This window comes from Cyprinus carpio, chromosome B19 (assembly GCF_018340385.1).
Source record: "Cyprinus carpio isolate SPL01 chromosome B19, ASM1834038v1, whole genome shotgun sequence".
NCBI classification, from domain to species: domain Eukaryota; kingdom Metazoa; phylum Chordata; class Actinopteri; order Cypriniformes; family Cyprinidae; genus Cyprinus; species Cyprinus carpio.
The window spans coordinates 30445220-30470442 of record NC_056615.1 but is presented as its reverse complement, the minus strand read 5'-3'; the positions used below and the strand labels follow the sequence as shown (position 1 = coordinate 30470442).

General features: G+C 36.0%; 1 protein-coding gene and 2 pseudogenes across 1 annotated transcript in view; 1 reads left to right on the top strand and 2 right to left on the bottom strand.

Annotated features, from left to right (window-relative positions):
- The window catches only part of LOC109045202 (solute carrier family 39 member 4), a 668471-nt gene that overhangs the window by 66863 nt on the left and 576385 nt on the right, over nucleotides 1-25223 (bottom strand). The gene's annotated exons all lie outside the window — the stretch shown is intronic.
- Nucleotides 1406-2884, bottom strand: LOC122140811 (annotated as a pseudogene).
- Nucleotides 10903-14637, top strand: LOC122140809 (annotated as a pseudogene).

Here is a 25223-nt window from a genome sequence, read left to right as displayed (position 1 = left end):
TGTGTGTGTGGTGTGTCCTGTGTGTGTGTGTGTGTGTGTGTGTTCTTTTTGAGTGTGTGTGTGTGTGTGTGTGTTTGAGTGTGTGGGGTCTGAGGAGTCTGTGAGTGTGTGTGTGTGTGTGCTCGTCTGAGTGTGTGTGTGTGTGTTTGTGTGTGTGGTGTGTGTGTGTGTGTGTGTGTGTGTTGTGGTGAGTCTGAGTGTGTGTGTGTGTGTGTGTGTGTGTGGGTGTGTGTGTGTGTGTGTGAGTTCGTGTGTGTGTGTGTGTGTTGGTGGTGGTTTGTTGTGTGTGTGATCGGAGGTCTGTGTGTGTGTGTTGTGTGTGTGAGTGTGTGTGTGTGTGTGTGTATCAGTCTGTTGGATAGAAGTCCTGTAATGTGCGTGGGTGTGTGTGTGTTGTGCTGTGTGTGAGTCTGAGTGTGTGTGTGTGTGTGTGCTGTGTGTGAGTTGAGTGTTGTGTGTTGAGTGTGTGTGAGTGTGAGTGGTGTGGTGTGTGTTGGAGTGTGGTGTGAGTCTGAGGTGTGTGTGTTCCCTGTGCTGTGTGATGCTGTGTCTGTGTGTGTGGGTGTGTGTGTGTGGTGTGTGTGTTGAGTGTGTGTGTGTGTGTGTGTGTGTGATCCTATGGAGCCCTTAGGGATGGGCGATATGACCAAAATCTGACATAACAGTATGAGTAACTTCAGAAACATCATCCAGAGAAATAAACGCCTAATTACTTATTTAAATGAGAATGCTAGAAAAATTATATATATATATATATTAATTTGTAAAACTATAAACCTGTCTTTTTCCATTTTTCAGAACATCAGTAAAATTAAAAAAGGAGATGACAAGTCTTATAATTTATTTGTTAGGTCTGGAGCTCAAAACAGTAAAAACATTACTTATTATTTATCATTATTATTATTATTAGAAAAACAAATCAAAAAGCAATACACTGTAAAAAAAAAAAAGTGTAAAAAACAAAACTATGTTTTTGACAGTTAATATAATAAAATGTACAAGAAACATATTATTTCCCAGTGTTTTTATATTCTAACATGTTTCATTAAAACCGACGACATTTTGAAGCAGAAAGACTGTTTTCAGTGTATCTTCAAAGGCTCGTGTTTAATTGTTTCCCCAGGGTCAGTGTGTTGAAACACTAGGTCATTCTTGTGTGATTAATTGTGAAAAATGTATTCGTATTATTGAAGTTCCACTAAATGCTGACTGCGCAGGTTTGCAGTTCTGACCTGTTGCCAAGCAACGCCTCTGCTCTGTGTGTGTGTATCCGAGCGCTCCGGCACGGTCAAGCTCTGATCATGTTTCATCATTCCTGGCGTCATACACCCACCCTACCTGCTCTCCTCATAGAGAACACCCCGCACTAGCTCTCTGTGTGTGTGTGTGTGTTTGGTTGTGGGGTCTATCCGGCCAGTTTGCTGGCGGCGACGGCGTGGCTTTCCTCTGAGGGAAGGTCCATGCGGTGGGGGGATATGGTCTCCTGTCACCAGGTTCTGATCCGCCTCCGGCCGTCACACCACGTGCTTGCTCTTCATCTTGGCCTTTCGCCATGTTGATAATCACCAGAGTCAAAGTATTTTTGCTGGAACGCAAGAGAGATATGGACAGTGATTTGTGGTCGGTATGTTTACATTAACAGCCTGGAATCCAAGCTACTGGTGCGAGTCCTGAACAGAGAGACACTAAACTCACTCCCTTTCGTGAGTCTCTTCTCAGAAAGTCCGAGCCGCCGTTTTCCGGGCCCACTTCGGATATTTCCCTTCAGTTTGGCCTCTTCAGACAGTAACACGTTACAGTGCTTTGTCTGGAGAATCCTGCGAACACACACACATTTAATCATCAGTTCAGGACCTGTTTGTATTAACAGTGATGCAATCTAAACCTCTGTTTTTCTTTTTATTTTATTGGATATTAGATATTGTTTATATCATTTATTTAAATAATATATAACTCTTTATTATTACTATATATTATACTGTTTTCATTAGTGCTGTCAAAACGATCAATTGCAACCAAAATAAACGTTTTTGTTTACATAATATATGTGTAATGTGTTTATTTGTTAGAAACACTTCTGTCAATGAAAACAAACGAGTTCAGAATATAACACGCTGCGGCATAACAACAACACCAACCAATAGGAATGCGCTATCTATGTGACTGATCGACGGCTCAACCAATCAGAGCGAGGATTTCCGCGCGGCGTGGGCGTGTCCTCCGCTATTTACACTCAGGCCCAGCTAAGTCACGATTTCTTTCTGTTCATGTATTAACATCACGCATATACCGGCTAAAATCACGGCTGCGTTTCAGAACGGCCCGTTTATCATCAAAATTCGCGTGCGGGGTTTGTGTTTGTATCAACTCATTGATCGCTACCTGCTTCTCCTCTTCAGACTCCAGCTCCAGGCTGTCCGTGTCCGGATTCTCCGACATGATTCCCGCGACACAAACACTGGAAATAAAACCGGTCCTCCGTCAACAACAACGCGTTTTTAACGCAGCAGGCGCGATTATTGGAGATTTATTGCAGCAATATTCCCTCAACACCAAAATGGCTAATGACGCATCTGACGTAAGCGGCAATGGGCGGGGCTCAGAGTGTAAGTGGCCAATGAGAGCGCGGTGTGATTACGCAATGGTTTAAAGACTTATAAATGATAGTTAAAGCCATTTCACTGTACGGTGTGACCACGGATCAGAAAGTTAAAGCTGAAGAAATATAATCAACTCAATACCAGGTCTGTGTATAAGATGATTTGGCATAAATGTAAACGCGTTTCACCTGCTGACCGCCGCGTGATGGCGCTGTTCAGTCAACAGAACGAGCGCTTCTCATTCGTTTTATCAAAACACACGTGACGCTTGTGCATACAACACACACCAGATTCCAAAACATATCTACGTGTTTAGAGTTTAACTATTAATACTATATATATATATATATATATATACGTATATATATATATATATATATATATATATCGATAGATATATATGTATATAAGTAATATATATATAGAAGATATATATATATAGATATATATATTATATATAAGATATATATATATATATATATATACATATATATATATATATATATATATATATATATATATATATATAATATATATATAATATATATATATATATATAATGGTATATATATATATATATAATAATATATATTGAGGGAAATGTACAGAATTTATGACAGGATCGTGTACGATTTATTTTAGTTATAGGAACTCACTTAATCATATGAAATTATTTTAAAATTAAATAAATCTACTAAAATGGATTATTTAAACTAAATAATTCAATTCAATTCAAGTTTATTTGTATAGCGCTTTTTACGATACAAAAAAAAAAAAAAAAAAAAAAAAGAAAATTAAGTTTCTACAATATTTAGTAGTAGCTGATCAGTGGTGACTGTCAGTTTATGTGCACACGGCAGAAATGTTCAGAAAAATCAGTTAAAGACATAATCAAACAGACTGTTTGGTGATAAACGTCAGGTCAGGTTTATTAGGTTAGATTTCAGGAATTTATGAAGTCTCCGGTTTGTGGATCCTGGATCCTTATGACGTCAGTGAACAGAACAGGTGCGCACGTTCAGTCCCCGCGTCGACAGTTCTGATTGGAGGAGAGACGTTTGAGTGTATCCTGATTGGTTGAGCGGTGATGGGGCGTGTCCACAGGTGCAGTGCTGCGCTTCTACCGTACAGGGAAGTGAACACAGTTCAACAGACAAACATCTCACATTGGACGTCATTATTAATTTATAAACTGGCAGATGTGGTGAGTTGGAATGCTTTTTGGGGAATTTTCTTTATTAATTTCGTTATAGATACCCTGATACAAATGTAGAGAAACAAATAAGGTTTTCCAGCTGCTTGAGTGTTTCTGGATCTCTTTGGACCTGTAATGCTTAATGTGCTTTTAGAGGGTAAATGTGACTCCTAAGGAGTGATTTCTGGGTGATGTGGTTGGTAAACATGATGTGGATGTTGAGGGAGGTTTTATTAGCAGGGAGGAATGACCACACTGACCAAGAGGAACCGGCGCTCTGAGGCTCCAGCGGAGCGATGGAGTAACGCTGAGGAGAAGGAGGAGAAAACAGACGGCACGGATGAGGAACAGGACACCGACTCCAAATCACTGAGACTCACTCTGATGGAGGAGATCCTGCTGCTGGGGCTCAAAGATAAAGAGGTTTCACTCTCACACACTCTCACACACACACACACACTCGTCTGGTAAGACTGGTCAGGTAGTCTTTCAGTCCAGGAGCTCATGCGGTGAAAACGGTGAAAAGTGCTACTTGTGTTATTCTTTGCTAAGATCAGGTTCACCGACCGGTTACAAGCGTTTCAGATCTCTTTATCTTTTATTATCTGTTTGACCAGAGATCACAGTAAAACCACACAAGAGAGAATGGAGATTCACACACGATGAAAGACACTGCAAAAAAAAATGAGCTTTGCATTTTAAAACAATTCAAATGTCAGAAAGAGCTTTATTCTAAGTATGTTTACCAAAAACAAAGAATTTGACTCGAGCTTCTAGTGCAGAAGAAAATACCAGACATAGTGCAAAACATACATGATAGTGGAGACATGCATAGGAATATAACACTAATATCAGAAAAAAATGAAAATTATATAATGCACTATATACAGTAGAAATATAGAGAAGAAACATAAAATTGTTTTAATGAATGTACAGATATGTTATATACGTGTACAGTTTGTGTAGTTTCTAATAGTAAATACTGATTATAAAATGCAGCTAGACAGACAGTGGGGTGTAATGGTTCAAGTTTCTCACGGTTCAGTTCGTATTGGCCATTTTGGGGTCACGGTTTTGGTTTGGTTCGGTATTGGGTGGAGGTAAGCTTAATGTGATCATCAATCATAACGCCAAGGTTTCTGGCTGTTTTTGAAGGAGTTATGGTTGATGTGCCTGACTGGATGGTGAAATTGTGATGAAACGATGGGTTTGCTGGAACCACAAGCAGTTCTGTCTTGGCGAGGTTGAGTTGAAGGTGATGGTCCTTCATCCGGAGAGAAATGTTTGTTAGACAAGCTGAGATGCGAGCAGCTACCGATGGATCATCAGGATGGAATGAGAGGTAGAGTTGAGTGTCATCAGCATAGCAGTGGTATGAAAGCCATGTTTCTGAATGACAGAACCTAATGATGCCATGTAGACCGAGAAGAGAAGTGGGTCTTAGAACCGAGCCCTGAGGCACCCCAGTAGTTAGATGTTGCGACTTGGAACACCTCACCTCTCCAAGATACCCTGAAGGGACCTATCTGATAGGTAAGACTCAAACCACTGGAGTGCGGTTCCTGAGATGCCCTTTGTCATAGGGTTGACAGGAGGATCTGGTGGTTAACCGTGTCAAAAGCAGCGGACAGATCAAGCAAGATAAGTATTGCGATTTGGATTCTGCTCTTGCCAGTCTTAGGGCTTCAACAACTGAGAGCAAGGCAGTCTCGACTGAATGTCCACTTCTGAAGCCAGACCTGGTTGCTGTCAAGGAGGTTGTTCTGTGTGAGAAAGGCAGAGACTTGGTTGAACACAGCTTGTTTGAGTGTTTTTGCAATGAAAGGAAGAAGGGAAACCGGTCTTTAGTTCTCTAAAAGAGTTTGGATTAAGGGTGTGTTTTGTTAAGTTATACGAGCCTGTCTAATGATGAGGGAAAAACACCAGTGTGGAGGGATATGTTAATGATGTGAATGAGTGTATGTTTTGCTGGTGAGATGTGCTTGACAGTTTGTGGGTGTGGAGAATTGTGCCCTGATGGTTTTAATTTCATTAATGAAGAATGTGGCAAAGTTGTCAGCTGTTAGAGTTGATGAAGGAGGGGGAGGAGGAGGACAAAGGAGCGAGGAAAATGCAGAGTGGAGCAGGAAGTATTAGTAGCACTGGTAAAATCAAGAGATGATAAGTGTTCAGGGGAGGAAGCCAAGATGAAACCATAGCAGATAGCCGGGAGGGTCGGAGACTAGGTGCAGTGAGTGCGAGTAGGTCGTCGACAGATGACACGTGGAGAGGTAAGTGATGTGTCAGGAACCATGTTGAGGTTAAGAGTGAGGAGGAATGATCTGAGGTGTGCAGTGGAGTAACCAGTACATGATCAGTGGAGCAAGTGTCGTGTGTGAATAAGGTCCAGTTGGTTGCCTGATTCGTGAGTAGCAGTATTTATCACTCTCTTGAGATCAAGAGAGACAAGCAGAGTGTGGAAGTCTGCAAATGATTCACGATACTCAATCCAATTGGAGCTCTTCGAAACAATCAACTGAATAAGCCAAAAAAGCATGATGTTTACAAATAGGTAACATCTAACACAAATCCACAAACATATTTAGGTGAGTTAACCGGTTTACTGCTGATTAGTTAAACACAGGTGAAAAGTTCAGTAGTGAATCTAGCACATAACATTTGAACTAGAATAGGCTAGCTATGTTACATGCCGGGTTAATTTGTTAAAGAACAAATATTTAAAAAATGTATAGGTTGTATGCTCTACATTGTGTGCCAAAAATATAAATGAAGAGTTCATATGCAAAAGAACCTATTCATTGCCATTAAAGTGAAATTACTGAAGCTACACATACTGTAGGAGCCTAATAAAAATGTCAATTTAGAAGAAAACATTTCTAATGGCACTTAGAGGCTTTTGCATCTGACTCTGCCAATATTTTCATGATTGTGCTCCATCATGCACACCACATCGGTAAGTGTTTTAAGTTTAACAGTGACTCGATTGCTGATAAAACAAATGGTTTGCAAATGGAAAGTACAGAGAGTATGTCACCAAGCAGATAGATAGATAGATAGATAGATAGAGAGATAGATATAGATGTTTCTGTTTTTCAATAAAACCAAATATCTCCACACATAAGAATGAAGTCCAGCAGATGCACACGCTTTATTGGATGAAGTCCCTATGTGTATGCTATACAGATATACTCTAACAGTTAGATAATCAGTTGGAGAGATACTCAGATACATGTCTGTATACAGTAGATGGGTCGGCTGGTATGAGTTGTTTGATGAAAATCGCAGGAGTGTGTTCAGACTTGTGAATTCTGCAGGTGTGTCCTCCTGCATTTGTTCTTGTGTAAAGTCTCTCAGCAAACTTCCTCATAACTTGGTGAATATTAAACTAGTATCCGTCTTTTTATTTGCGTATATATATATGTGTGTGTGTGTGTGTGACTGTGTGTGTGTGTGTGTGAGAGTGTGTGTATGTGTCTATTTTTGTGTGTGTGTGTGAGTGTGTGTGTGTGTGTGTGTGTGTGTGTTTGCGCCTATGTATGTGTGTCTATATGTGTGTGTGTGTGTGCATGTTTAGGTGATTTATGAGGACACAGATTTGTAATGGCATGGGTTATTTACAATATAAACATGTTAAATGAGGACATTTCCTTAGTTGTCAGAATTAAAATAGCGTTAAAAAACATATTAAACAATGTTTTATTCAAATGTAAAAATGCCTGTAGTTGAGTGTGAGGGCAGGTTTAGGGTAAGGCGATAGAATATACAGTTTGTACAGTAGAAACCCATTACACACCTATGGAATGAACCCATGAAACATAAAAAAACAGCATTACCAAACAACACTGCAAAAAAAGTTTTTTTCTTGTCCATGCATTAATTTACCATCTAAAGTTCAGTTGGAACATCAAGTAATCCTTCAGTTTTTCTGAGTTCAGCTCATCTGACTTCACTCTGTTGTTTAATTATTTACAGAAGCGACCACTTTATTGCTCAAATAACAACATGGTTTTTATTCTTCCCTGCATAAACTGCTTGTTTGAGGTCAGAGCTGGTTTGCATTGAGACATCAGCATGGTTGCAACTCAAGCTTTAGATGTTGAATGAGAAAGTAATTTGTGCATTTGAATGTGTTTTCAAATACAAAAGCCTTCCAAAGTAATGCGTGGTAAAATAACTGACTGAGTGATAATTCAAATAAAAATGAATGTGTTCATCAGTATTTGAAGCAATGTTTTGAAACACTTCCTAAAGCTGAAATGATTTTTGTAAATCCAGTGCTCAAATGCTGTGTAGACATCTGACTAATGACTGATCTCTGTGTGAACGCCCACAAAACTGGAGACTTTCTGAGTGTATATAGGCAGCAGGCTATTTTAGAAAGGAAAATTTAAAAGAGGAATTAGGGAGAAACAATAAATTATAAAAAAAAATTATTGCTATTGTGTAAATAATATGTAATTGTGTAATCCATAAAAAGAAACTGTAATCTGATTATGACTATTTTAAAATGTAATTTAATTTAATTACAAGTACTTTTGGGTTACACTTTATTTTAAGGTGTTCTTGTTACACTGTAATTATACATTTAAGTACTGAGTAATATTAATTAACTACATGTGCTTACTATATGATTAGGGTTAAGATTAGGGTTTGGTTTAGGGTTACTTGCATGCAATTATACATAATTTATTGTTATTATAAATAGTACATTACAAAACGTACATGTAACATGTACCTTAAAATAAAGAGTTACCAATTTTTTAAAATCTGATTACGTAATCCAGATCACATGAAATCAGTTACCACCCAGCTCTGACTGTAACATTATGATTTGGAATAATAATAAAATAAATAATAAATTTTATTTAAAGGCGCCTTTCAGAGCACTCAAGGACACGGTACAGTTGAGTGATACTCATAAAATCAGCACAACAATACAACAAACAACAACTATTGACATTAAATAATTTAAAATTGAGTTTTAAGACATGATTCAAAAGTAGTCAGACAGTCACTGTCTCGTATAGATTGTGGAAGAGAATTCCAGAGATTAGGAGCAGCAGAACTAAATGCCCTAGACCCCCATAGTAGCTAAACGAACAGAGAAGGTACAACAAGGAACCAGATGAAGAAGATCTGAGAGTACACTTCAGGATGTAAATATGAAGCAAATCAGAGAGATATGGTGGTGCAAAATTATGAAGAACTTTAAAAGTGAGAAAGTTATGCGAAAACCAGGATTTAATCTATTCTAAGCAACTCAAAAGAGAGGAAGAAAGAAGGGTAGAATTTGGCTTAGAAGACAAATAAAGCTGGGTATCGTCAGCATAGCAATGAAAACTGATGCCATATTTCCTAAAAATGTAACCAAGGGGCAGTAATTAATTAATTAATTAATTAATAAAAGAGGGCCCAAAACAGAGCCTTGAGGAACACCAGCTGTAACAGCTGAAACGTAGGTTGAAGTTGAACAAATTGAGTGCGCCCAGAGAGATAAGATCTGAACTAGCTAAGAGGGGCACCAGTTATATACCTGTAGAGAGTAGTCTATCTGATGAGAACTTGATGAGAATTTTTATCAAAGGGCCGTGGTTAAATCGAGTAGAATAAGTAGAGATAAAAGTCCAGAATCGGCTGACATCAGCAGATCATTAACAACTTTAACAAACATTAGTGACATTGTGATTTGTGCGCAATTTGCAATTTTTTTCTTTATTTGCTTGGTTAAAAAGTTGCTTAAACTGAACGCCAGAGAAAAAGAAAGGGTGCAGAACACTTAATCTCCAACCTTGCATGAAAATCTCTAGATCGCATTTGAATATAGCACTCATTTCTCATTTCTCGTTTAGTGTAATATCTGGTGATGACTTGTGTTTGATGTGAACGCAGGGCTACACGTCGTGTCTGGAACGACAGCATCTCGTCAGGCCTGCGCGGCTGCATTCTGGTGGAGTTGGCGCTGAGAGGACGCATTCAGCTCGAACCGCAGAGCTCACGCAAGAGGAAACTACTGGACCCGCAAGGTGAAGACGAGTCACGCGTGTTTCTATAGCGGCTTATACAATACACACTGATTCACAGCAGCCTAAAACAGAGATAAACAGGAAACACACAGTGTTAATGATGCGAAAATTAATCATCACACTGAAGACTGGAGTAATGATGCTGAAAATACAGCCGCACATCACAGAAATAAATTACAGTTTAACAGATATTTTTTTTTTAAACAACTTTTTTAAGATTGGAATAATATTTAAAAAAAATTTACTGTATTTTGGATCAAATAAATGCAGAAGAGACTTCTTTCAGAAACATTATATATCTGAGCTATTCCCAAGTCTTGGCTGGCAGTGTAAGTGTATCTCCAGTCTGTTGTTTGAGTTTTAGTAGTTCCGGAACACCAGGCAACACAAATGCAAATGATCCTGTGCTTAAGTTAAGTTAAACACACCCGATCTCTTGTGGCAAACAGCAGGGTGTGTGAAGCATCTTCATTTTATTGTGTGAGTGACTATACAGTCGATGAAACCAAACTAGCCAGACCGTATGTGTTAGTCTGTCATTAGTGTTTCACTGCTGCTGGAACAATCAGAGCTCATTTGCATTACACATTGAGATGATGAGATGGAAATGTCACATTTCTCTTTCAGAATGTCTGGATTTATCTAAACCGCTTGATAAAGTAACAGCACATCTCTGTTCAACAGTCTTGTTAAGAACTAAAGTAGTTCAGTTGATGTTTAAATAGCTGATGATGGAGTTAAATAACGAGTTGAACCAGACTAAAGTGCATAATAGACTCGGGCGGATCTGACACAACCCTGTCAAGACAATATAACTCATTCTGAGCTTAAAGGGAGTTTACACACACAGTTTCACTCAATCTCATGTTACTCTTGAGTACCTATAGAGTAGTACTGGATATTTCATATCTCCAAAAGTCTTCAGTTTTATCATATTTATAAAAGAAAGATACAGCTTTATGATTCTCTCCGGATAAAGCCCAAGCTCCTAGAGGTGCTGTGGGCGGAGCTAAAGAGTGACGAGCACTTGAGCACCAAATGGCAACCAAATCAGATCATTTGATGCAGTTTCACTTACCGTCTGCAGTTCTGAATCACGACCGGGATCTTTTATAGCTGGGACCGCTCCATCTTCATTATCAAACCATGTGCAAATCCAGCGTCGAACTGGGCCTTGTTTATAAAACTCCATGATCGAAAAAACTCTCCGAAACTTGTACGAACCCGGAAGTAAGATTTTTGCCACAGAAATACTCTTTCATATGTCCAAATTGTTTTTTGAAACTTTGTCCATGCTTAGCATAAACAACTCTGAGTGCATGAAACAGCATTGTACCCCTTTAAAATAGTTGGGGGAAAGTCGTATTGGTCTGTTTCAAACGTGAAGTCACTATATCAAAGCCCATTATAAATGAACAATCCGCTTATTGTTTTCAATCTTCAGGTGTTGGTGAAGTCCTCTGCTCCCACTGGTGACGTGCTTCTGGATGAAGCGCTGAAGCACATCAAGAACACTGAACCACCAGAGGATGCAGCCAGCTGGATCGAGCTGCTCACAGGTAACACACACACACACACACACACACACACACACACACACACTCTCACACACACATACACACAAACACTCACTCACACTCACACACTCACACATACACTCACACACACACACACACACACACTTGCACGCACACACACACACACTCACACATACGCATGCACACTCACACACACACTCACACACACTCACACACACACAAACACTCACACACACACGCACGCTTGCACGCACACACACACACACACACACACACACACACACGCATACACACTCACACACCACACACACTCACACACACACACACTCACACACACACGCACGCTTGCACACACACACACACACTCACACACACACAAACTCACACACACACTCACACACACAAACACTCACACACACACACGCACGCTTGCACGCACCCACACACGCACACTCACACACACACATACGCATGCACACTCACACCACACCTCACACACACACAAACACTCACACACACACACGCACGCTTGCACGCACACACACACACACACACACACACTCACACACACACATACGCATTCACACTCACACACACGCACACACACACACCAACACACACACACACACACACACACACCACACGCACGGTTGCACACACACACACACACACACACAAAAACACACACACTCACACACACACAAACACACACACACGCACGCTTGCACGCACAACACACACACTTAACACACAACACATATGCATGCACAGCACACACAAGCACACACACACACACACACACACGCATGCACACTCACAACACACACACGCATGCACACAAACAAACACTCACACGCACTCATACACACACACGCACACACACACACACTTACACACACACATATGCATGCACAGTCACACACACACACACACACACGCATGCGCACACTCACAACACACACACACGCATGCACACAAACAAACACTCACACACACTCACACACACACCGCTTGCACGCACACACACACACACACTCTCTCTCTCACACACACACACGAACACACACACACACCTCACACACACACATACGCATTGCACACTCACACACACACACACTCACACACACACACACACACACACACACACACACACGCACGCTTGCACACACACACACACACACACAAAAACACACACACACACTCCACACACACAAACACACACACACGCCACGCTTGCACTCACACACACACACTTACACACACACATATGCATGCACATTCACACACACACACACACACACACACATACACGCATGCACACTCACAACACACACACGCATGCACACAAACAAACACTCACACGCACTCATACACACACACACACACTTGATGGAAGACAAGTGATTTGATTCAGGGTTATTGTAGTTAACTAAAACTAAAACCATAAAAGAAATTTGAAAGAACATAAATACTAACTGAAATAATAGAACATATAAAAAACGTATACAAAAATAGAACTGAAATAAAAATGAGTGAATACTACATCGACATATTTATTAAAACAACAAACAAAAATGGCAAAAACAACTAAATTACTAAAACTTTAACGAAAATTAAAATGAAAATTATGAAATGTAATTGATAAAAACTATTTTCTATCATACTAAAATAAGTTTGAATTCAGTTATTAGATATTCAGATATTACTTTTTGTTGTAAGCATATACTTGTAGTTTTATTTATATAATTAGGTTTATATATACAATTATGTAGTAAATGTATCTTGATTTCATCCTCGTATGCAAGATTTTTTAAATGACAAATAAAAAATATATATCAGGATATTTAATTCAGTGTTTTTTTCTATATATATATATATACTATTATTGTACTTATTAATAATTTTAATTAGCTTTATAGTTTCAGTTTCTGTCATTTTTATTAATTTTTGTTTTTAAACAAATATATTCCTGGCTTTTTTTGTTTATTACATTTTTAGTTTTAGTAATCTTAGTACTTTAACTTTTCTTTTTTTCAGTTTTATAAGTGTCATTTTTAAAAATGTTATTATATTTTATCTTACTCTATTCTTTTGTTTTCTTTTCTTTTTCCAATTAACAGCTGTTTTGAATGGTTTTGGTTTTAGTAAACAATAACAACATCGATCTAAATTGTAGTTTCAAACATTTTAGTATATATCTATGTATGTGTCCCTGCAGCACAGAAGCAGTCATCAGTAAGCACAGGTGTATTTTGTAGCAATAGACAACAATACATTGTATGGATCACAATTATACATTTCTCTTTTATGACAAAAATCATCAGGAAAATAAATAAATATCATGTTCCATGAAGATATTTTGTAAATTTCCTACCGTAAATATATCAAAACTTAATTTTTGATTAGCAATATGCATTGTTAAAAACTTCATTTGAACAACTTTAAAGATGATTTTCTCAATATTTAGATTTTTTTGCACCCTCAGATTCCAGATTTTCAAATAGTTGTATCTCAGACAAATATTGTCCTCCTAACAAACCATACATCAATGGAGAGATTATTTATTCAGCTGATGATGATGTAGAAACCTCAGTTTAAAAGTTGGTTTTGTGATCCAGGGGGACAAATATTTAAGGATGGTTAGATATTGTACTAGTAAACAAGAAAGTTCATTATTTGAGGGGTTTCTCCGGTTGTTTTCAGGTGAGACGTGGAACCCCTTAAAGCTGCACTTCCAGATGCGTAACGTGCGCGAGCGTCTGGCCAAGAGTCTGGTGGAGAAGGGCGTCCTGAGCACGGAGAATGCAGAACTTTTTCTGCTGTTTGAGCATGACCACACACCCGCTGACGGACAGCAGCGAGAAGCAGCGTCTGGTGCAGCGTCTGCAGGACGGTCTGCTGGAGCGCTGGACCAACGACTGGCGCCGCATGAGCCGCCGCATGCTAGCGCTGATCCTGCTAGCGCACGCCGCAGACGTGCTGGAGAGCGCACTGAGCTCACTGAGTGATGAGCGCTACGACACGGCCAGCTCACGAGAGCGCTCACGCAGCCTGCTGGAGGCCGACCCCCGACCTGGAGAGTTGCAAAGGTCACGACCCCCGCCGAGGAGATGATCTGGACCGTGCTGGCGGCCTTCAACAGATCCTGAGAGAACACTCCACACTCACTACAGAGACAGCAGCAGCATCACGCCGTTAACTGCAGCTAAACACATCAAACAGACAGCTTTCTTACATTTATAGATTCAGTCGCTTTAAAATGAAGTTCTTTTATTACATTTTTGGCTTTTAAATATTTTTAGTTTTAGTCATTTTAAACTACTTCATCTTCAGCTTATTTAATTACAGTTAGTTGCCAATGAAATTTTTCATAAATATTTTAGATTTTCATCTAAATTTTTTATTTTATTCTATTTTGATATATATATATTTTAATTGATTTAATTTCAATTGACAACAATAGTTTTAATTAACAATAACAACACTGATCTGATTGTGTTAAATCTTAAATTGAATTTTATATTATTTTTAGTACTTCATCTTCATTTAATTTTAGTTATTTGCCAAGGCAACATTTCTCTCTCGTTTTTTTTTTTTTTATTTTTTTTTTTTTTAGTTTCTCATCTAAAATGTATATTTTATTTCAGCTTTATTTTATTTTAGATATATTTTAGTTAACAACAACTATCTATAAAATATATATCATATATATATATATGATATTATATACACACACACACACACACACACACACACATATATATATATATATATATATATACACACACACACACACACACACACACATATATATATATATATATATTTATATATATATATTATATATATATACACACACACACACACACACATATATATAGCTCTATATATATATATACACACACACACACACACACAACACAATTATTTATATACACACACACACACACACACAAACCATATATATATATATAGATACACACACAACACCACACACACACACATATATATATATATATACACACACACACACACACACCACACACACACACATATATTATATATATATATATATATATATATATATATACACACACACACACAACACACACACACATATATATATATATATAATTTTTTTTTTTTAATTCCCAAGGAAACATTTTCATTTAGTTTAAATTGACTAAAATAACTAAAACTAAAACTGAAATAAAAATGAATATGGACATGTAAAAAAAGACAAAAACACACAGTAAAATTCCCAAAACTTGACTACAATTAAAATGAAATTAAAATACAAAAATTAATAAAATTTTAAAATGTAATAAAATATTAATAAAAAAACGACATAAAACATATTAATATAAACAATAAATGGTATGTGAAATGATACTAAAGTAACACTGATTGGAACGTCCTGCGTTAAAACTGCTTTGGGTTAATGTATTAGGTTATGGATTTATTGGAACATCCACATAAGTGTGAAGTGTTGAAATGCTGTCCCTATGTAGGGAGCGTGTGAGGTTTTGGAGAACAGTGCATGTGTTTCCCTGTGTGTTCAGAGAGCGTGTCACATGACCTCACTGTCTGCAATCACGTGAACCCTCACACAGTCACATGACGCACGATCGGCTCTCATCTGATGTGTGATTCTTCATGAAGAGAGCTTTCAGTGTAGCATACCCAGAGAACACATGAATCATTTTATACATGCCTTAATATTTATTCAGCCGTTTCTTCCTCTCTTTGCAGGCTGAGTTTTTACAGCTGTGTTTATTTACAATCAAATTAACGGATGGAGTCGTAACATGTTCATCTGTTTGAGTGTGTCTGTATAGAAGCGGAGACTCCAGACAGTGAATATAATGATGAGAAGGTGTCTCACTGATCAGGAAGGATTGAGCTCCAGGCCTCTGTTTGATTTTAATCATGTTTTTAACGTCCGTGTGGAACAGAATCTCAAGGGCCTTTGCACAAATCTGTAGCGTTTTATGTGTTTTTTTCCAACAAAATGGTCAGTGGAAGATGGAAATGTTTTGTCAGCCTCAGGAGTTTCATATTACTTAATATTACTGGATTAGTGTCTAAATATGTTTTGTGTGGATTTATATTTTTTCTAGCAATAAACGAAAATGCATGTAAATAAAAAACACTAATATTAATTATAATCGCGATTAATCACATCACATGCATGTATATATTTAAGAAAAATATGTTTATGTTTATATATTAACTATATTTATATAAAATACAAGAATATGAATATATAAAACATTATAAACGTAATATAGTTCAGAATATATACTGTATGAGTGTGTCTTTATGTATACATAATAAATATACACAGAACATACATATTTATGTAAACAAAAACTTTTATTTTGGATGTGATTAACTGATTTAGAGAAATGGACTTGTATGACACTTCTGGAATATTTGCAGAAAATTTTTTTTTTTAAAGAATATATATATATATATTTTTTTTTTTGTTGTGGTGGAAATCATGGTAACAGGTTTGTGCACAAATGTGGGGATGTAAATAAAATGAGTTAATAATTTAAAAATAGATTTTGAGTTGGTAGAGTTGAACATCAATTTAACAGATTTTACTATTATGATTAAGAAAATTATTATTATATTTGCACTTTTTTGGACATGTTAAATTATTACCCTGCATGATTTGAATTATTTTTTGGGACAGTCCAAAACCAAAAACATTTTATAGATATTTTCTGTATTTCAAAACTTCAGATACTGTAACGTGTGAAGCGCTGTACTGTACATCCACTTGCACTTTGATTGATGGTTATGAATGATAAAATGATGATGAATTATGGCTCTTCTGTGTTTGATGAGATGAAGGACTTCATGTGTACAGTTGTGATATGCAGTGTAAGTTTTTTATTTTAATATTGAGCTATCATAATAATTATTGCTGTTTAACTGTCCAGTGTGTTTTGATCGATCAATAATGTCCGAAATGTTTATTTTTTTATTATTAACTAGACTGCTATTTACAGTTAACTGACCAACTTTGGGGTTATTAACTAATCAATGAGCTAATAAACTGATCCATAATTGTCAATTATGTTATTATAGTAAGACAACATAAATTCTTTTATCAGAAATTATTGTTAATGTTGAGATAATTAATGAATTAATGAGATTAAAATAAATTTTATGATTAATATCAAATCATTAAATGTTGGTGGTTTGTTGATTAAAAATCTTTAAGTAGATATTAATATAGTGCATCTGTAAAAACACAGCTTTAATAACTTTAATAACATCACCTGAAAACCTGATTTGTAAGTAGTTTTTGCAGATTTTACAGTGTGTTTTCAGACTATTGAGGGGAACTTCAGAAGTCTTTCTTTCGCCGGGCTTAAACGTGATTATTGTGTATGTCTTTGCTCTCTGAGCTGATCTTTGGTTTGATGATGTTTGACATATTGGAACATGTTTTGGTGTTTTCTATTTAATGAAGAAGATGATCAAGCCGCCTTTATTCTTTCCTTTTTTTTCTTTATAAGAAATTTAAAAGAATCCAAAATATTGCAACAGAACGCAACAACAAACTGCTTAGATAATATTCTATTATACCTGAATTATTTTCATGTGAATGCCAGGAACCTTCCTTGACTTCTGTAGTTCAAAACTGAGCTGATGAGTATATTATATTAGACCCAAAACCCTCAGGCAAAAGGTGTTTCATTTGTACATGTATAATTTTAAGACATTATTATATGGACACATATCCTATTATAATTTTGTTATGTAGAGGGAAACCCCACATTTTGATAAAGACATCCTCACAATGTTGCTGATTTCAGCTTCTTCTGTACTTCTTGGACAGACGCATGTATGGGGTACGTTTTGATCTTGGATATTTTGATTCTTAAATTAAATCACTTAATGCGAGCTGCATTCAATCATTATAATGCATGAAATCATTAAAAAGATCATTATCATTTTCCGTTTGTTTTAATATTACAGCAGAACTAGAAACACAGATGATTTCGACTCAAACAAAGAAGGAATGTAGGAAAAAAACAAAATCCAGACCTTTTGAACCCAGCCTTACATTCTCTCTATGTGTCTCTCTCTCTCTCTCTCTCTCTCTGTGTCTTCTCTATCGTCTCTCTCTCTCTCTCTCTCTCTCTCTCTCTCCTCCTCTCTCTCTTCTCTCTGTGTGTCTCTCTCTCTCTCTGTGTGTGTTTGTGAGGTGGACCCCCCACCCCCCCCCCTCAGGAAGTCAAACTTCACTCTGTCTCTGACTGATCAGTACAGACGAGCGGCCAACGCATGATGCCTGGAAGGCGAAGTGGGTGTATTATCTGGCTTCCGGCAAACTGGGTTGAGTTTCTGTCCTCATGTGAACGCGACGCAGTAACGCGCTTTATGGATCTGTTTGCAAGTTTTACCGCTCGCGTCCAGACAAGCGCGTCGGAGTTTCATTTTCGCCTTGCGTCAGTCTTGACTTTGTTGTGTTTGGTATCATGAAGTCTCTAACAATTCTCCTGTGGATGTTACGCACGTACTCTTCCTTATCTTTCTATTTGATGCTGCTAACATTCAGAATTTCCACCGGGGCGGTAATTTTTCAGAATAATCCCTACCGAACACGAGTTATTTTTTTGCACATGTTACGCATATTTACTGTAGTAAACCTGATTCTGAAGCTTCTACCACACACATTCTAGACCTAAGAACCTAGCTTGTAGTCTTTTAATTTGTGTACCGGGGCAGATACCGTATGGCTAAATCTATATTTTCAAAGTATAATAGTAACGTCCTTAATTGTATATGTAGTAAAATATATTTTGTAGAATATCTAAAGAGGAATTATATTATATATCTATATCTATATATATATATATATATCTATATTAGTATAATATATATAGATATATATATACTATATATAATACAATAAAAGTATCGGTACATACCTTGGGTGTTTTGGACAATGGGTTCGGTGGAAAGTAAACGGAAAATTAGGCTATATATCTTTTTTATTAAACTGTGAATTATATTGAACTCAAAAAACAAAGCTCTTTCTATAATAAATTCAGTCATATTAAAAATCTAGCCTCAGCTTCTGCTCTATAACTCATCGGTAGCTCTTTTCCCTTACTGATAAGCTTATAGTGTACGACAAGCAGAGCCCCCGATTTAAATTAAGTTTGCTCTTTAAATAAATAACAGATTACTTACCTCTAAGCAAACACTAACTTATTTTTTCTATTCTATCGATGTGTTCTTTTTAATTTAATTATATAATGTGACGAAACCCCCTTGGTTACGTGTGGCTGGGTGTTAAGCTAGCCGAGACCTTGGTATATGCCCTTGTGGAACATTGCTACTTATTTTGTTGCATTTTGGATTGGCTCTCTATTGTCCTCAATGGATAAAAGCATCTGGCTAAATTACTAAATTTAATGTAAATTTACTATTTATTTTAAATCAACATTCAACCTAGAAATTTTATGCAAGCATGGTAAATCGCAAATAATGCCAGTTTTTTAAATTAACTATTCTAAATTATAACATTTTGTTAGTTGAAATATATTACGGCTTTACACAGTGGCTGTCATAATGTGTTGTTGTCTTGGTCAGTTGATGTGTTTTGTGTGTGTGGTGTGCTGTTGGTCAGGGGTTCCTTGCCATCGGCTAAGATCATCGGGCACAAGTGTTGAAGCGTCGAACCGGTGCGATCCCGATGGTGAAGATGTGGGTCTACGAGGAGATGATTGCGCTGACGCAAATCACCCGAGATCATCAACCACCGCACACGAGAACGTCAAATATTCTGCCCCGGACACAAACCCTGCCCAATACAATGGTGAGGTTGCTGTGCGCCTCTTTGCTGCAGTGTAACCTAGTATTACAGTGGATGGAAACAGACCATAATACCGTGGTTATTTGTTGATGGTATACTTTCTCGCAGCAAGACGTTACTATTGGCGAAGATGTTTTAACCTGGCTATGTAACCCCTAGCAAACAGGAGGAATGTATCTCGCTCAGTAACGCTTCTGTAAAGGTTCGTCGGCTTAAAAACCACCATCCGTTTTTTTTTTTGCAGAAACATTTAAGAATGTTCTCAAAGCGTTACACAAAACATTTATTTATACAGTTGTGTCAATAAGTAACTCTTTTTCGGAAAAGCATTTAATTTTGAAAACTCATCTTAACGTTCAATAAATGTTTTCGCAGAAATTTTCAGAGAACATCTTTAATTGAAGTAACCTTCCCATAATGTCTTTGCGGAAAATTTTATAAAAGGGAATTTCTCTGCGGGCCGTTCGCTATAAGGTCTCAGCAAAATACTGTTTGAAAACATTAAAAACCTGGACATTTTTGAACTTTGACAACACGTATTGCAGAAACTATTTGTATATCACGATGGAAGATGTAGATGGGAACGTCAGCCAAACATTCTTCACAAAACATATTACAACTTTTGGCTAACATTCTGGAAAGGTTCTCTAAAAAGTTACGAACAAACGTTTCTTCCAGTTACATTAATAAAAAATGTCTCAATGATGTTCTCGAAACACTGCAAAAACTTATTTATAGCATCATTCATGGACTTGTTATTTTTTTTTTTGTTCTTAAACAAGTGAACATGCATCTCAATTATTTTTGACTGTTACTATTTTTTTAGAGTGTTCAGAGAGCATTCAAGAAAGTAGACATTGTCGACAATGTTAGCAAAAATGAATAAATGGAATGTTCGCTTACCCAAGACGAAACATTTTTGAACATTTAACAAACGTTCCGAGCATTTTCATACATTAATTTAGATATTCACTGGAACGTGCTTGATTTGTGATCTATTCAGAAGGTAATACGCGTGCGTGGTACTTGAGAAAGTGTTAGATTGTGAGCTGGTTATCCGTAGGATTTTACCACGATTTAAAGTGCTGAACTTTGCACAGATCACCTTTAGACGCATCTACATGTGACTGCCCTGCAGAATTACACAACTCATGATACGATACTAATGATTCAATGTAATTGAAACAAACACGGAATACGTGAGGCAGAGGTCGGATGGGAGAAGATAGCATGTCAGCACACGTGAACGCAAAACAGTCTAAAATTAACCAGGTCCACAGCTGAAGGATAATAAGTGGTGCAGCCACTATTCAAGCTTGATCTACCGGCTGGGAACAGAACACGGGTCAGTACTAGGTGGTTGCTGGTCCAGATGCATCAGGATTGGTTAATTTTATTAAAAACAATATTAACTATGTCAAAAAAGAATAGATTCACAGTAAAAAATGAAAACACCCCTCCCCCCCCATAACCAATTATAACAATAAATTATGTGATAAAAAGGTGAAATAATGAAACAAAAAATATCTTTATAATTCTTATAAATATGAGATATTAAAAGTCATAATTATGAGATTAAAAATTAATAATTATGAGATGAGGTCAAAATTATGAGACGAGATAAAAAAATGTTTAATTCGTGATAAAAGTTGATTATACAGATTAATACAAAATGTCATAATTATGACACAATTACAAGATTCAAAACGTCAAAATATTATAAAAAGTAGTTAATACCAATTGAAATGAATACTTTTAAATGTTAAAGGCGCCTTTCAAGACAATTAAGATCATGGTAACATCATAAAAGGAAAGTCAATAAAATACAAGCAGCAATACAAAGTACAAAAGCTACAAAAACAGACAAAATAATAAATCAAATCAATCATCTCACTAAAAACCTACTGTAAACAAGTGAGTTTTTAATCCGATCTTTAAAAGGGAAATGGGATTCAGGCTGGCTGATATGCAGTGGCAAAGAGATCCATAATTTTGGCACTGCAAGCCCTACCACACCAAAGGGAACTCCAGTTAAAAATTTGGCAACTCCTGGCAAGTCTGGCATAGAATGATCTCAAAGTGAACGTGTAGGAGTGTACAATTGATAGAAGATTTTGAGAGATAAAAGGTGCCAGACTAATGAAGTCTTTTATAAGTCAGCAGCAAAGTTATATTGTAACTAATAGCAAAGCAGGGAAGCAGTGTAGCGGGAAAATCGTGAGCTAAAAAAAAAAGAGAAATTATGCCAAAAAGGTGAAATTATGAGATTAGTCCCATACTAATGGTAGTTTAAATTCACATAATTTATATAGTCATAATTATGAGATATAAAAAATAATAATAATTATGAGCATTATAAAGTCATAATTCACAAAATTTTAAATTAAGGAGGATAAAAAAGTCAAAATTGTGATAAAAAAAAAATTTTGATTAAACCAGTTGAAAATTATGATATAAAATTAAAAATGACAAACTTATAGGAGATTAAAAAGTCATATGAGCAGTAAAAAGTCATAATTATGAGATAAATGTCATAATTAGGACAAATGTTATATGACTAAAAAGTCGAAATAATATGAGAAACAGTAGATTGTAACATTTGAAATTATAAAATAAAAAACTAAATTATGCAAAGTAAAATTTAAGATTATAAAGTCATATTTATGGCATCGAAAGTCGATTAGGAGATAAAAATTTATAATTCAGATATAAAGTCATCATTGACAAAATGTTGAAATATTAGAAAAGATTCAAATTAGTGTTAAAACATTTGATGTGAAAATCGATGAAAATACATAATATGAGATCAAATCATAATTATGACCAAAAAAGTTGGAATTTGAGACCTTTTTGAGCCTTGTCATAAGTGAATCAGAAACACTGGATGAAGGAGTATGAGGGGCCCCTTCAACATTGTTTAGGAAGGTTGAGAGGCACTGATTTAAAGCAGCTCATGTCCAGCTAGAGACCATGTAAAGCCTGTTACCCACTGTCTTTGAGCTGATTTCCATCAGTAAGAGCCGTAGAGCCCCTGCTGAGAGTGGGATCAAGGTTCAGATCTCTTCTGTTTCCTCAGGTGGCTGTTCCTGACGTCACAGAGGCCACAAGCGAGCCGACTTCCTGATCTTTGTCATTCCCTGCTCAGGTTTTCATTAGGGACAATCTGTGACCAGATGAACCTCACGTAAAACTGGAGCCATCGACAGTCCTCCTCATGTAAAGTGTGAATTTATTCTTTAATAATTTAATTCTTTTATTCTATTAATAAATATATATTCTATAATAATATATTCTTTAATAGTGAATTTCATGGTACTAGACAATATCATCTAGAAATGATGCATAATTTTCATTCTACATAAATAATGCAATATTAGAACATCATTTAGAATATAAGCTGTATATTCCCTATTTTTTTTTTTTAGCAAAGACTACTCGATCATGGCTGATTTGTAAATTTTACTTAAAAAAATGCTGTTATTTTTAAATTATACTTTTTTTGATTATTATTATTTAAAAATGTAATTATTTAATTATTAAAAATTTTTTTTTTAAATGTCCAAATAAAAACATGAATTTTCTGCACAGTGTTTACTATTTCATAGTATTTTTAGTCATTCTCTTTGTGTGTGTGTGTGTGTGTGTTTAGGAGTATCGATGAGGTCGGATGGACTGACCCCTGATTTCTGACATCATCAGGTCCAAGCTGGAGATTGAGGTCAGTGTGCTGATGGGCGCCAACATTGCCACCGAGGTGGCCGAGGAGAAGTTCTGCGAGACCACCATCGGTGTGTGTGACATCCCTTCCTGTGAGAAACCTGCAGAGCACTTGACCTCGGGTGTTTATGACTGTGTATGTGTGTGTTTCAGGAGCCACTAATGAATCCAATGGCAAGATCTTCAAAGAACTTCTGCAGACACCAAACTTCCGCATCACTGTGGTGAAGGAGAGCGACACGGTGGAGCTGTGTGGAGCGCTGAAGGTAACTGAGATACACACGTGATGCTGTGGATCAGGGGGTTTCGTCTTATTCAGATTGCTAATGTTATGTCCTATGGACGCTTTGGTAAATTACAATATGAGATAAGACATCATAATTATGACATGCATTTAAAATTATGATATAAAAGTCAAAATTATGACAAAAGTCAAAACTGAAATGAAAACTCCAAATTATGACAATCAAAATTATGAGATAAAAAGTCATAATTATGGCATAAAATCGAAATTATGAGATGAAATCATAATTATGACAAAAGTAAAAATTATGAGATAATCTAAATTATGAGGAAAAATTCGAAATTATGAGACAAACAGTTAAAATTATGAGATGAGAATGCCTAAGTATGACAAAAGTCAAAACTATGAGATAAAAATGCATAATTATTACAATCAAATTTATGAGATATGGGATTAAATCGAAATTAGGAGATCAAAAGTAATATTTATGGCATAAAATCAAAAATAAGATAAAAACATAAAAAAATAATATAAAAAAACCCAAAAATAATAAAAAAAAAACAAAAAAAAAATAATATAAAAAAACCAAAAAATAACAAAAAAAAAAATAAGATAAAAAATTCAAAAATATATGGCATAAAATCACAATAATGAGATAAAAAGCCACAATTATGACAAAAAGCCAAAATTACGAGATGAACAGTTAAAATTATGAGATAAGAATTCCTAAGTATGTCAAAAGTCAAAACTATTAAATTTAAATTTTAAAATTTAAATTAAATTTAAATAGAAATAAAATAAATTGAAATAAAAGTCTTAAGTATAGCATAAATCGAAATTATGATATAAAAGTCATAATGGCATAAAATCAAAATTTTGAGATGAAAGTCATAATTATGACAAAAAGTAAAAAATAATATAAATTATGAGAAAAAAAATCTAATCGTAGTCAAGTGAGATGAACAGTTAAAATTATGAGATATGAACTCCTAATTATGACAAAAGTAAAAACTATGAGATAAAAATGCATAATTATGACTCATCAAAAATTATGAGAAAATTAT